The 14,852-nt window shown below is 35.5% G+C and overlaps 1 protein-coding gene across 1 annotated transcript in view; it reads right to left on the bottom strand.

The window, feature by feature from the left end:
* Positions 1 to 14,852, bottom strand: part of LOC111060433 (connectin) — a 117,321-nt gene that overhangs the window by 48,408 nt on the left and 54,061 nt on the right. The gene's annotated exons all lie outside the window — the stretch shown is intronic.

Genomic DNA, 14,852 nt, shown 5'->3' on the forward strand with positions numbered 1-14,852 from the left:
AATTCTCATCTTGAGTGGTTGCTGTTATTTCAACAATTTATTTTGATCATGCCTAATTCTTCGCCAGCAGTGCTAAGGAGCAAGCTAACCAAGGTCGCAACCGGCAGCGATAAGGGTTCGGCATCAAGCGATCGCCCGTCGTCCGCATCATCCTCGTCATCAACCAAGGGGGAGGGGTGGCCGGCTGATAAAGGTATGCTTAAACAATTTGTAGCCGAACTCTTGTCAGATAACAAGTTCCTTGACAGTCTCGTTGACCGTGTTGTGATAAAACTAAATGATACTCTCGATGAACTGATTAAAGCACGTATCCAGAGCGAGTACGAACCGCGTTTGTCAGCGATGGAGAAAAGAATCGACTCATTAGAGGCGGAAATACAGGACATCAATAAAAAGGCAGCATCTCGATCCGAATCGTATGAGCGCAAGTTAGACGCTCAAGAACAGTATCAACGGCGTAATAATGTTCGAATATTTGGCCTGCCGGAGACTAAAGGAGAAAATATCACCGAAATTGTAACAAAACTATGTGGTGAAAGATTAAAAATTGCGGTGGATGCAGCGCAGATCGACCGCTGCCATAGAGTGGGACGTCTTCCGGGAACTGGAGTGACTCAGACGAGACCACGAGCTGTTATCGTCAAATTCGTGAGCTACCAGACCCGGCGCTCGGTGTTATCGGCGAGGAGGCAGCTCAAGGGTTCTGATGTCACCATAAGAGAGGACCTTACTAGACGAAGACATGCTCACTTCTGCGAGGTTGCCGCCAGAGTGGGTATCCGGAATGCGTGGACGGTCGACGGCAGAGTGATGTGGCGCGAGGGTGACAGAATCCATTCCAGTGAGTCGTGAGCAACAATATTGTATCTATTCTGTTTGCATTTCAGCTTGGACTAAAACTCTGAATTGAGAATTACCTAAAAGAACAATTTTTTATATAGGCTACATATATTTTTTTCCATTTATTATACAGTACATTTAATCATTTCACCCAATTGACAGTTCAATATTATTATTGCAGTTAATAATATTCAGTAAATTATTGCTTATTTCAGCTGATTATTACGGTTAATTCAGATCACTTCTATAATTCAATTTAACTGATAAGAGACGTTCATCCACTTAATTTCATTCAGTTAGTCATTAATTATTTTTATTTCAAAGTTCTTTTAACTCTTTTAATTTCTCTTCATTGTCAGTCAGCTGGTTGGATGAAATCTGAGTCGGTATAGCGTTTCTTGTCAGCAAAACCTTCCATTCAGTCAAATCCATAGTATATAATTATTGTCTTGACGCTACTTTTGCATTATGTGTATTTCTGTGTGTGAATGAAGAGTAGAATCTCACGTGTTCTTGTGATTGTGATCTGGTTGTCTTTCTCATCCCGTTATCGTGACTACGCCTCACTTATATGTTGCCTCCGTTCTCTGTTCTAATTCTTCATAATTCGGTAGGGTTTATCACTTAGTCAACATAAAGTTACAAGATAACATTATTTTCTTTCCTATTATTATCGACTATTTACTCCTTTTATTATTATTTTTACTTATATATATATATATATTTTTTTTTTTTTTTAAGTAATCTTCTCATTTTTCTGTCTCACAATGTAAATAAGTTATCGCTCATACCTATATTTATCAGCATGCAGTTCATTGCCTTATATATATATTTTTTTTTTCTCTAATTCTCTACCTAATTACAGTATCTTGATTGAGTTATCAGCCTTCTGCTTCTTTTTTCTTCTATCAATATTCGTTATTCTTGTAGTAGTTATATTATATGCATTAACTGTATTAGTATGTTATAATTATCAATGGAGCCGAACCGCCTAGGCCATTTAATATAGCGTTATCTTATCGTTTTATAGCGCTTGACTTCTTCACTTGATTATTTCTTCTTCTATCTCTTATGATTCCTATATTTCTTCTATTATTTCCTTCTTTGTGTGTGTGTTTCAGTATGAATGTGATAAGTGTATCTTTTTTAGCTTCTCATTGTTTCGCCGATTCACCCCTCTCTTCTGCCTTGCAGCTTCGTCACAGCCACCTTGTCTATGCAGCAGGATGACGATGCGGCCGCGCTGAGTGTCGGCGATTCCCTCAAGCGGGCATTCTCTCCTTTCCCGGATCGACTTAAGATCGCTCATGTTAATGCGCAATCCCTTCTCTGTCATATAGATGAATTTAGGCACACTTTCGAGGGCAAAGATTGTGACGTTATTCTTATATCCGAGACCTGGTTGAAACCGACAATTAAGCTCATTTATCCATGGTTCTGGATTGATTGGTGACTTTCAATCGGGGTTCCGTAGTGGTCATAGCACCACCTCTGCACTCCTGAGAGTCACTGACGACATTCGTAGGGCTATGGATGGTAGAGAGTTAACAGTTCTAGTCCTAATAGATTTTAGTAAGGCATTCGATAGCATTTTCCATCCTACTTTACTTTATAAACTCAGAAACTTAGGTTTTTCCAACTCCACTGTGGCATGGGTGAGGTCCTATCTCCAAGGTCGGTGTCAGTGTGTGAGAGTCGGGGATGCCTCTTCACGGTGGCGTGAAGTGAACAGAGGAGTTCCTCAGGGTTCGGTATTGGGTCCTCTGCTGTTCAGCATCTACATAAGTGACGTGACAAGCACTCTACTTACGACCAGACATCACCTGTATGCCGACGACTTGCAAATATACCGGCACTGCAAGAAAAATGACTTCGACATCGCAGTTGATGAAGTTAATGCTGACTTGACTCGTTTGGTACGATGGACTGAGAATAATGGACTAAAAATTAACGAGACTAAATCAAAATCAATAGTGATAGGTTATTCAAGACTTTTAAACACACTTGACATAACTAACGGACCATTTATAAAATTGAATAACATACAATTGCAATACAGTTCTGACGTGAAAAATCTAGGACTTACAATGACAAGGACTCTTGACTGGACCAGCCACGTGACTGAGACTTGTAACAGGGTAATTGGGGGGATCATGACATTGAAGAGGATCTCTGACTTCATTCCCTTTTCAACGAAGGTTATGTTGGTCAAGACTCTGATCTTCCCGATCTTCAACTACTGTGACATTGTGACTCTTGACATGACCGTTCAACTTCTGCAGAGGATGCAGCGTGCACATAATTACTGTGTTCGCTTTATCTTTAACCTGAGACGTGACGACCATGTAACTGAATATTTTAACAGACTTGAACTCATGAAGCTTCGTGAGAGTAGATCACATCATGCTTTGTGCTTCCTCTTTAAGATATTGAAAACTAGAACCCCTAAGTATCTGGCAGTAGAGTACCGTTACTTGGGTGATTTTGGTCGTGGAGGAACGCGGCATGGATCCCATCTGCTGGCTGTCCCAACACATAGGACTGTTATGTACAACAAGTCGTTCCTTGTGACAGCCTGTAGTTTGTGGAATTCTCTGCCTGCTGAGCTAAGGCTTGTTGAGGGACATCGTCGGTTCGGCGCGGCTGTCTTGCGGTGGATCAGAGCTGGTGGACTCGGCTGGAATGTTCACTGAACCTTAACGTGTGTGTGTTGTGTGTGTGTGTGTGTGTGTGTGTGTGTGTGTGTGTGTGTGTATGTGTGTCCTTTCTTCCTTCTTTAATTTATTCCTCTCTTTCCTCTTTTCTACTTCTATCGAAATGATCTATGGATTTTGAACTGACGTTTCTTCCGTTTTCACTTTCCACTTTCTTCTTTCTTCTTATTGTATTCTTTTCACTGATTCAAATTAGAAAGAAATTTTAATTTTGTTTTCTTTCTTTCATTCGCTATTTGGAAGTTTTTTATTATTTTGTAAAATTAGTTTTTTTTTTTATCTTATAATCTTTGTTGTACAGTGTTTTAGTTTTACTTAGAATTGTATTGGAGGGTTAAGTGTAAGAGAGGGCCGGCTGCGCCCTAACTTCGCCCTCCTAGGTTTTTTAATAAAGGCAGTCAATCAATCAATCAATCAATCTTCTTCTTCATCTTCTTCTTCCTCCTCTTTCTCCTCATCATCACCTCCAACCCAGTCGCCATGATCTGCTGTTCATTTTTTCCTCCTCCGTCTTTTATTCACACTTTCCATTCCCCCCTTTGTCATTCATCACTTCCTAACGTTACTTTTTATCGTTAACATTTTTAATTTTCCACTCATTTTTTTATAATTCCAAATGTTTCTACTAGAGTTTCCCTTGAACATTCCATTTTCTCCACTTCTAAATTTGTACTTTCGATCTCCCTCTTTCACACGACTTTGTGTTTTCTTACTCATCTATCTGCATCTCCTCATTCAAATTCTCTAGCACTAGGTCTCCTTCTTCCTATACATTCTCTTGAATCTATCCCTCCCTCTTGTCTGTATTCGTTATACCATTTCATGTATTATTCGACGCTTTGTTCTTTTTATGCTTTCTTCCATTCTCATCTTTCCACCTTTTTTCATTTACCTGTTTTCTGTCCACATCTTTTGCACGTTTCTTCATCTTTAAAGATTTCCCTTTCCTTTCCATGACTATGTCCATCAACATATATTTAACCTTCAATGTGTAATGTTCATATTCTCTTCTATTTACACCTTCTTTTCTCGTCATTCTCATTCTATCCCTTTTCTTTTTTGAGAGAGATTTTCCTTCTCTCAATCCCAGTTACTCTTTCTCTACTCCTCTCCTCTACCACCTACATCTTCATTCCTCTCTCATATCATTATGAACTCATATTTCTCCGTCTTCTATAATCCAAATTCTTCTCTCCACATTACTTCCTCAACCTTTCTTAATTCTCAATTCTACGTTCAGTAGCCCCTGCTTCACAAACTTCTCCTCCTTCTCTTTCTTCTATATATCCCTATTTCCCCCTCACTTGATCACCCCCAGACAACTTACTCCCCTAACACTGAATCATAGAAGAAGGTGTCACTCCTCCCGCCCATAATAACAATAATGCATTATTTATATGCCAACTTGTGAGCCATAGTTATTATTTATACCTTGCTTTGCCTGTTTGAAAGGTTTTTTCCCTGCGTTAGGGCGTCAACGAAAACAGGTGTACCGTGATAAGGTGTTAACATGAACGAGAGAGTGCGTTAGGCTGATGTTGATGTTCTCCTGGTTATAAATAAGTATGGAGATGTCAAATTATACCGGATCATTACTCAAGAACAATATTTCAGTATCCGATAACGCCTCCCTAGTGAGTATTTTGTTCAAGTCATCTCAAACATTAAATATCTCAAACCAATGACAAATTAAATGCGAAGGAATATCAGAAGCTTCAAATATAACGGATTTTGTCAATTTATTGATTAATCATCATCATCTTACGTACAAGGATTAGGTTAATGCCTGTTCCGACTTACAAACAACTTATTAATATCTATATTTCAATTACAAAATTACGCTATAATATATACAAGTAGTGTATTTATTGCCATCTCTTCCGTGGCTTACCAATAGATCTTTTGCCTGCCGGTTTATAGTTCAATATCTGTAGAGGAAGCCTTACTGCCGGCATTCTTTCCACTGCTTCCGGTATTGTGTGATTTTTTCCAACAAGCTGTAAATTCCTAGCTCTGCTCGGATATCATAGTTCCATTTCATTTTTCAGAAAATGGAAATGTAGTGTAGCTTTAGGAATTAAACTAACAAATGACGAGTACCTGAATGCATTATTGTTTGCTGATGACTTGTGGATTATTCAAGACAGTGAAAATGACCTCCAAAAATCAGTTTATGTTCTTAACGAAATTTGAAAAGAGTACAAATTTTTATTGATTGATTGAGAGTTAAATTTGAAGCTTTTAATACTCTCTCGCTCTTTATTTGTTGATTCATCTATCGATGATATTCAACTACCTCCGTAAACAAAGCCGTAGTGCTTTCGTGTGACGTCAGCACAGGTAGGGCACCTACACCAATAAAAACAATAGCTGATATGGATCAGCAGAAATCAACGAATTTTTATTGGTGTAGGAGCCCTACCTGTGCTGACGACACATGAATGCACTACGGCTTTGTTTACGGAGGTAATGGATATTCTCCATAATAGCAGAGAAAAATGATTGCTACGAGTATCTGAGCTTGTAGATTGGACGGTATCTTTACTCTATAATAATACATTATAAAAAAGAACAAATATGATCATTGAAGAGCAGATTCCGAAACGGAATTTGAAATTAGTATATATTTTCGATAAAGATAGTAAATGAAGAGTATCATATAAGTGATTAACGTTCCTATGAATTAAAATATAGTCATCTATTTCTGGAATTGAGTTACACTATTCTCTGGCGAGAGAATAGATTTTTGGAATTAATTTTCAATTGTAAATTTAATCACTACTATAAGTTCCAATCTTATAAGTTCTAAGCTCAATAGATTGTTACATGGTTTGGGAGAGCCGTACAGGAGATACAAATACTCTTAGATATTACAGTATTGAATAGAACTCGAAGAGAATGATCCTTGGAAGAGTTTATAAATTGCTCCAATCTTCAATCTGGATCCGCTATTGATTGAATCCCCCCAAAAACTGTAGCCACTCAATCGAAAATTCTAGAGTTTCACAAGGAATTATATTCATTTTTTATCCATATATTCCTGTTCGAACAAATTGCAATATTGGGGAGGAAAAACTATTTGTTTCAAAGGCTTGAAATTTATTTCTCATTGCTATGTGAGGAAGAACAACTGGAACGATTTGAAGATCTCAACAGAAGCTCACGACAAACCAACCAACTCTAACTACAGTTCCAAACTAAAATCTATTCCCAGAAAAACCAACAATATTTTCCTAACACAGGTCTCTGGGTACGAGGCTTCTAGGCTAGGAATAAGTTTGCATCAATACAGTAGAAAACGGCACAGGAAGGGTTAGAAGAGTTCAGAAATAAAATGAAACAATACGACCACTGTGCAGTCATAGCAGAATAGTACATAGTTATAGTACAACACAATAGTAGTGTAGAACTGAACCAGTATATAGTTATAGTACATTTTCACACATTCCCATGAGTACAGCACGAGTTATTAGTTTTAGTTTGGTGCCTCTGCACTAGGCTACAGCATACACCTTACTAACTTTTCTACTCAAACTTTATATTTGAACAAATATGGTTCACAGGGGAGAATCAGAGAGGTTCTCGATTACATTTGGAATTGTTGGTATTTGCATCCTCACACGGCGTGATTTTGTCAACAATGGACAGAATTAGTTTGCGAGATTTTAGTATTACTACTATTTTCGGTTGAAGTACAATATCGAAGTAAGATATACCGGTTGATATTGAATACAGTCTATTTTAGACATGAAGGTTGTTGAAATATACAGTCTATAATAGTGTTGTATCAAAGTTGGCTACAGTTTCAACAGCTGGATGAGAGTATAAATAGTATTACTAGTATTATTAGTTGAACTACAATATCGAAGTTAGATAATAAATATACTGTTGATACATTATACTGTTTGATATTGAATACCGTCTTTTTAGACATGAAGGTTGTTGGAATATACAGTCTATAATAGCATAGCCACCTCCAATACAAGGCCCTGGCCTACGATATTGCAACGTCGCAGTGTAGGCCTAGAAACAATATCGTAGGCCAGGGCCTTGTATTAGAGGTGACTATTATAATAGTGTTGTATCAAAGTTGGCTACAGTTTCAACAGCTGGATGAGAGTATCTATATTTAACTGCAGTACATGAAATATAATAGTACTCATGTTCTGTACTCCTCAGGAACAATTAATTGAATTGATTTAATTGACTGGATTACTAACTCATTGATTGATTTAATTGACTGTATTGATAATTTATTGATTGATTTAAAAAACCAATAAATTTGTATTAATGGCCTGGTCTGATGGTCACAAATAAGAATTAAAAAATTAAATGAATAATAGAAATTTAACTACCCATTTGAATTCAATTAAATTTTAGTGCACCCGCAATTCTAACTATATTACTTGACATTTCAGAATATCGTATTGAACTGGAAAGATTTTTTTGGATTTGTGGAGATGAAATTTGAGAGGAATATTTCTTAATGGTGAAAATATTTTGATGTTGGGTTCATGTTAACGCTTAGAAACATTCTCTCATATTTTTGGTTATGTTTGAGGCTAGGCGCACACCAGTTAGTCAAGACATGACAAGGTATTATCAGACACGTTTAGTCACAATACTTCACCTTGTTGCTTATGACGCAACTCACACTAGTCATTGCAATTAGGCAAGTCTTCATAAGCAACTATGTGAAGTATTGTGACTGAACGTGTTTGAATCGTGACTGAATGTCTTGTCTTGCCTTGACTAACTGGTATGCGCCTAGCCTTAAACATAACCAAAAATATGAGAGAATGTTTCTAAGGGTTAACATCAACCCAACATCAACATAATATTTTCACCATGAAGAAGTATTCCTCTAAAGTTTCATCTCCACAGATCCAAAAAAATCTTTCTGTTGTGCGCCTACCCTCAAGAGTTAGATGAATGTTGAGAATCAAATTTTGAATTTGAAAATGGCATTTCAAGTCAATAAATGTTCTGAGAAAAAGAATATAGTTGAGAACAGGGTTCTTTTGATCCTAAATTCTCACATGCATACAAGTAGCCCTTAAGAAGGAAGTTATAGTTGAATAAATGGGGAAAACGAAGACAGCGCGCATGCAAAAGTTCTGTCAAGCTCTCAGAAGGGTAAATCAGCGAGGTGCGAAAAGAGCGCGCACTGAAATGACGCGCGCTCTCTTTGTACTCTCACGAAAATTATTTATGACCAACCTTCAGCCAGGTAGGATGCGCGTCCTCTTCGTACTTTTGTATGAATACTGGTGTGATCTGACCAGGGAGTATCATGTACATTTAAAATTGAGTATATTCATATGAAATATGAATGATGAATGTATAATAGTATATTGAATAAAGTATGTAAATTCTATACCGTACTTTCTGGATATAATTTACTGGATATAATGGATTTTCAAATTTGGCCAATCATGAATGGAAAACCATTCAAGATTCTAGGCGGAATTTGGATGTAACACAAGATCAGTAGGCCTATTTACACATCACTTCCCGTCTGAAACGATTGTTTTTTAGGAGTCCACAAATAAATCGTTGGCGTTCCTCTACGAGAATAGTAGCGACTATTAGTGAGGAGGCCTAGCCTATCTTGATCAAACTTCACACGATTCGTTAAATCTCCAGTCGACTGAAAAAAGAACTACCAAGCTTCATTCTTGCTTTAATATCAACAAAGTCAGATCACTTAGCGAGAATAGGCCAAATGGAGCTTAAAAATGAGTGTTGATGGCTGGCCTACTGAAATGGGAGTTGAGAGTATTATTCTCACAGATAGAATAATCATAGGGTATGAATGAGTTATTTCAAATTCATTTTCAAATACGGATTTCAAATCACAAATGGTAAGAATGGAAAAATAGTCGAAGAAGATATATAGAATTGGTTATAAAATCAAGATTTTGATACACATTAGCACATAATGTAAATTGATATATATATATATATATATATATAATATATATATATATATATATATATTACTATATGATTATTATTATGAAAATTTACAGTATTCTCTTTATACTCTCTCAAATGAGAACAACTGGTTTCGAGCACTCATGCCATTTTCAAGTATCAAAATGAATTACTATTGTAACCCCATTGAAACTCCATATTAGAATACCATTACTTCATAATAAAATATTATCACGTATTTCAAATATATTAACTACACTATGTAAGGATAATAAAATTAATGCAACAGCTTCTTTTGAGATCAATTTATTTTCCAAATGAGTCTGAGTGCATAGAAAACTAATTTATATAGTTAACTAATTTATAAGTCCCACTCATTGAAAACTTTAGATTGGAAAAATTTTTCAAGAAATAAGTTAATGTCTATGGAAATATTATTTAAATAAAAAGTCTAAGAAATTGACAAAAAAAAACAGATTTTATTAAAAGTAGAAAGACTGGTTTCGGTTGTTACACCATTGTCAGTCTCTGATAAACTGAAACTTATAAATACAGGAGTAGAAGAATTTATACAAGTAGGCTAGTACTGCCATTGGTCAAGGACATGAACGCCTGCTATTGGTCTAACTAATATGCACCGGGAGGTTCATATTTATAGTTAATACTCTTTGTTATACTGAATTTTAAGACAATGATAACTCAAAATTCTTATCTTAACATGATCCTGACACCCAATGATTTTCCAGATTCGAAATGACAGATTTCACCAAGGAAGTTGATGACTAATATCATAGAAATGAGATCGCATAAGTTCTCTATGCTAATATCTAGAGAGTGGGAGAAGAGTGTCTAGCTGGGCCAATAGCAGGCATCCATGTCCTTGACCAATAGCAGTACTCGGTTACTAGAATAAATTCAGCTGGTCTTGTATTTAGTTTTAGTTTATCAGATATTGACAATGGTGTAACAACCGAAACCGGTCTTTCAACTTTCAATAAAATCTGTGATTCTTGTATTTCTTAGTCTTTTTTATTTAATATGAACAATAATACAATATCAACTTGTCAACTACACAAAAAGGAAAATACAATTTCATTTTTTCAGTGATATCCGTTAAAATACCAATTTCTTTCATCCGTTATATTTCAAAATCAATTCAAAACGTAATATAGTTGGATTGGTTGGTATTTTACAACTTTGAAAAACCCATTATTTTAAAATAGAAGAATATTCAATGAGTGTATTCCATACCCATGAGTGTAATGAGTATTCCTATGGATTTCACTACTGTATTTTTTATAAGATAATCATTCAGATGATAGGACTAAATGACGAAAATTCATAGTTTAACAAATTATTATTTTTAACTAAATCAATCTCTATTACAGAATCATGAAATGAGCCAATCATTATCATTTACTAACTATTTACGACTATTTATCTAACTAGGTCTCCCCGTAAAAAGAATACTGCTGCTCATTTATGTGAGATAAATATAGTTATTTTTATGACTGATGGCTGCTTGTTCCCATGGTAAACACAGGGGTTATTCTCGTAGTTCCTTTGAGTAGCTATTAAACGACGATAAAGGCACTTTTATGCCACTAAACTCATCTCTCTGGTAGCCCTTTAAGATCCTCGTAAAGCGTTGCTTTCATTATTGGGAGATATATAGGACGGCTAGGTCTTCCAAAAACGTATTTTCAGCAAAACATAACTAGGTGTGTAATGGCATTTGAATGAAACTACTATCAAATATTTATTTATTAATCACAATGTGTACAAATACTTAACATGAGGAAAGGCACAACAGGCTCATGCCTAAAACTGTCCCATTTCCAATTTAAACTATACTGTATAATTTATACTAAATATAATCGAAGAACTGATCGTTCTGAATATAAGTAGCCTATAAAACGTGAGATTTATAGTTGAAACTCTCTGCTCTATTGAATTGTAAGACAATTTGTAACTCAAATCCTCCACTTAGCAGGATCCTTACACCCATCGAAATTCCAGATTCAAGATTACTGATAAAACCAGAGAATTCGATGAATAACACTTGATATTACAATAATTATAAAGCATGAATCTGTATTCTGTAAATTTGTCTTATATAATAATAAATCTGTTTAACAAAAACCACACAAGGCACCTCTATGATCCAATCCATCCAAGGATCGAATCATTGATAATAACCTTAACTAATACACGCCTATTCCCTCATATATAGCAGGTCTCCAAACATGTTTACATGTAGGAAATAGTCGCTTCCGTTAAGGGCATAGCATGCACCATGAAGACTAGTCATACCATAAACGTGGGACATGTGGAACGTCTCAGATACCACCAAACAACTATCAAACATGGAAGCTACCACAAAATATACCTATATATCACATCCATACATCTAGAACATCCTACAAACATAGATATATATCATGTATTGATGGTAGATACCATGCGGTATGCAATAGTGACGTCATAATACTTGGCAGAGTTTAGACTAGGGACAGAACAGTTTCTATGATGCTATCATATGCACATATGTCATATCTATGTTGATCATATATGAGAGTCGTGTATGAATGCCATATAGAGATGCCAGCATTTACGTCTACTTAACAGTTAACGACTGTTTATACGACTGGTATCATCGTGTGAATTCTGAACTGTAGCAGAGTAATATGGTATGTGGCTAATATGAATGTTCTAAAGATATGTATAACAAGGATTATATGTTTGGATTGTTCGATAATTCGAATGATGGAAAGTATCCAAAAACATCAATAATGTAATTGGTTGATATTATATCAGTTTATAGTAGACCTAGTGTACCCAGAATTGAACAAAAAATTGAAAATTATGATTTTCCCTACAAAACTAATTGATGTGGGAAACGATATTCCTATGATAGTTCAAGATTGGACAATTTATTCAGGATAATCTATCCACAATGCATGCTTCTCAAGAATGGTAACAAGATAAAAGACATAATTATGGTTCCTATTCAAGATGAAAACTAGGAATTCACTATGCAAATTGATCAATGTAATCGTTCGAGAATCATTCTAATGAATGGAAATAAAGAAAATGTACTTTTTTTAAATAAATAATTGGATGCAGAACTAGTGGATATATAACAGTACAAATTGCAAAACCTGAGGCATAGGCTTCTAGCTGCATTAAAATGAAACATATTCCAACTATTATTAGGCTATGTTTTCAAGATCTGAGAGAAAATAAATCAAGTTGGTAAGTTCTGAAATTGTTCTATATGAGGTGATATCATTTATAAATTATGGAAGTAAAGATAGTAGAATTTTAATTGTTTTGAACCTGGAGAGAAATCAGTCAACATTATTTTCATGAATTAAAGTAGGAAAGTCAAATGTTTTAGTACATTTCTACTAAGTAGTCTACTGGGAAAGAAGATCGAGAAATAAACAAACACCTAAATAAATAGACATTAGCGTCTGGCAGTCTGTTCACACGTTATGAACTTCAGGAACAAGTCTCTAAATACTCTTCCTTATTATTTTTCCTCATTCTTATAACCTCCCACGTCTTCCTCATCTACCTCTTTCAACTCATTCTCATCTCCTTCATTATTATCACCATCATCACCTCATTTTTTCTTATACCTCACAATCTTTTGATTCTCATTTCTCTTCTCCTTCTCCTCCACAATCTCCTCCTCATCCCCTTCTCATCCACCATCTTCATCTTCATCATCATCATCATCATTTCCATCATTATCATCATCATTATCATCATCATCATCAAATCCAACATGACCATCTCATTTTTCTACTTACACTACTCCTCGATTTTCTTCTTCATCATCTTCTTCATCCACTTCTTTTTTCTCATTCTATTTGTCTTCTTCTTCCTCGTCCTGTTCTTCTTCTTACACTCTAACGCTACTTCTTCTTCTTCTTCTTCTTGCTCTTTTTCTTCTTCTTCTTCATCTTCTTATTATACTTCTTCTTCACCTTCTCTTCCTTATTATTCTTCTTCACCTTCTCCTTCTCACTCATCCTCTTCTTTTTCCTCCCGTCTTCAAATGTTCCCTCTTCTTATTTCACATCTCCTTTCATCCAACAACTCCTTAATTTATTTATACTTTCTTTATTTTTGAGAGTCAAGTGTAATGTGGCGTCCCGATCCTGCCTCAAGAGTATCCCTTTTTAGCACATCATTTCTAGGCACTGTGTGTGTCCTCACCAAACTCTGTTAATGTTTTCCGACTTCCAAAATAAACTCTCGCCGACAAAAAGTCAACTGGAACCATAGAGATGATAGATTTACAGTTGCTAGCTTGTTATTTCTATTTATACTAGTTACTGTACATGTTGAAACTAGATTCCTGTAATATCATTTTTTGAAACACTTTTAACATATCAGTTAGGCTACAACTTTATAATGAATTGAATACGGTAGTGAAAAGAGAATGGAATAATGTGAATGAGAATAAGAAGAAGAAGAAGAAGAAGAAGAAGAAGGAGGAGAATAACAAGAATCAGAGAAAGTACCAAAACGTAATAGAAGAAATAATCATATGAACATAGACTAGGAAAACAGATTTGTGGTATGACGTATCTGTGGTGTGCCTCACACATTCTTTTATCTTCAATAAATTATCCTATATTCTCTCATTCTCTTCCAACTCTACATTCCTTTTTCACTTGTATTTTCAAATCTATTCATTTACTCCTTTCACCTACCCCAATATTCATCCTCTTTTCTCCTTTCATCCAAAGTTTCCTACTCTACAATCCCCCTTTTTACCGTCCTTCCTTCCTCTTCTTTATTTTGCTTCGTCTCTGTCTGTTCTGCATAATATACCACAAATTTTCTACATATCTTTTCATTATACCATTACTTTTCGCTGCTCCCTCTAATTGTCTGTCTCTCTCCTTTTCCTCCTTCTCTCCTTATTCACATTTTTTCCATTTCTAATTTCCCGTCCTTCTCTATCAATTTCAGCTATAAGATAATCGTCACTAATCGAATCTTGACTCTATTTTATTACTCATCCCGTTCTACAGTATCCACACCTCTAGACCCAAAGAGTGTACAAAGTTAATCATAGAGCTAATTGCATTTTTCTCCAATAATATTCTTTCACACCTCAATAGTATGTGAGAAGAATACTAAACTTCTACTCAGCGTACATCGAATGAGATCCACTGATTGCCTCATAAACTCAATCATGTCATCACATTAATGAAAATATCCTTGATGGATGAATCCTTAAGTAGTCGACCTTCCTGATCAGTGTTAATATGATCATGATCATGAATCATGCTCGAGCTTGAACATAATATACACAAGCTATCTTAGTCAGGATTGCAGTAC

This window comes from Nilaparvata lugens, chromosome 11 (genome assembly GCF_014356525.2).
Source record: "Nilaparvata lugens isolate BPH chromosome 11, ASM1435652v1, whole genome shotgun sequence".
Taxonomy (NCBI): Eukaryota; Metazoa; Arthropoda; class Insecta; order Hemiptera; family Delphacidae; genus Nilaparvata; species Nilaparvata lugens.